Consider the following 1,585-nt stretch of genomic DNA (forward strand, 5'->3'; position numbering starts at 1 on the left):
GTGATCCAGGCTGACCTGGAAAGGCTCAGCAAATGGGCAGATGAGAACCTGATGGTGGTTAACACTGAAAAATGCAAGGTTCTCCACCTTGGGAAGAAAAACCTGCAGCATCCTCATAGGCTTGGCAGTGCTACGCTGGCTAGCACTATGGAAGAAAGAAACTTGGGGGTCATCATTGACACAAGATGAACATGAGCCTGCAATGCGATGCTGCGGCTAGTAAAGCAACCAAACGCTGGCTTGCATCCATAGATGCTTCTCAAGCAAATCCCGGGACGTCATTCTCCCTTTGTACTTGGCCTTGGTGAGGCCGCAGCTGGAGTACTGTGTCCAGTTTTGGGCTCCACAATTCAAAAAGGATGTGGAGAAGCTTGAGAGAGTCCAGAGGAGAGCCACGTGCATGATCAGAGGTCAGGAAAACAGACCTTACGAAGACAGGCTGAGAGCTATGGGGCTCTTTAGCCTGGAAAAGCGTAGGCTCAGGGGTGATCTGATGGCCACCTATAAGTTTATCAGGGGTGACCACCAGGATCTGGGGGAACGTTTGTTCACCAGAGCGCCCCAAGGGATGACGAGGTCAAACAGTCATTGACTACTGCAAGACGGTTTCAGGCTGGACATAAGGAAGAATTTCTTTACTGTCCGAGCCCCCAAGGTCTGGAACAGCCTGTCATCGGAGGTGGTTCAAGCACCTATGTTGAACACCTTCAAGAGAAAATTGGGTGCTTATCTTGCTGGGATCCTATGACCCCAGCTGATTTCCTGCCCTTTGGGTGGGGGGCTGGACTCCATCTTCTGAGGTCCTTTCCAGCCCTAATATCTAGGAAATCTATGGATTTTATAAACCACTCTTTGACTATTCAGTCTTTTACTGAATCATTCATCCTTGGAAATACATTTCGCTGACTTACTTTACAAATTAACTGTATTTACAAATAAATAATAATTCTAATATAATAAAAGCCTTAGTCTGTCTGTCTGTCTATCTATAACATTTTATGAGCTCTCTAATTGGTTGTCTTGGCAGCCAATCACAATGCTGACTGAAACAACCAACCATAGTGCTCTGCACAGACAGACACACATGGCAGAGCGCCACCAGGACAGTGGGGAGAGGGGCCGGAGTGGGGGGGATGAGGCCAGAGGCACTGGACTTGCTCCCACTGGCCCCGTTCCTTGGGCATGGTGGTGGTGCTGGCCAGGTTTGTCCCCGCTGTCATGGTGGCACTCCATCCCCAGAAGAGAGGAACAAAGGGATTGGTAAGGACAGACTGCCACGGCAGAGCACTGCCATGATGGAGGGGATGGAGCCGGGGGTGGGAGGTGAAGCCAGCACTACGCTGTCACCATCCCACGCCACTGCTGACTTCGAAGAACAGGGCTGGTGGGGGCTGAGGAGGCCACCCCTTGGATGCGGTGGCAGTGTGGGGTGCTAATGGCACTACAAGCTTCCCCCACACACTCCTGGCAGGTACCGACGGTGCAGGATGGTGGGTAGCAGTGCTCCATCCCTCCCCTCCCCCCAGCAGGGAGGGGGAGGTGGAGGGGAACAGGAGGGAGGGAGGGAAAGAGGGGCAAGGGATGA

The sequence above is a fragment of the Crocodylus siamensis genome, chromosome 7 (genome assembly GCF_052110815.1).
Source record: "Crocodylus siamensis isolate JL-2025a chromosome 7, ASM5211081v1, whole genome shotgun sequence".
Lineage (NCBI taxonomy): Eukaryota > Metazoa > Chordata > Crocodylia > Crocodylidae > Crocodylus > Crocodylus siamensis.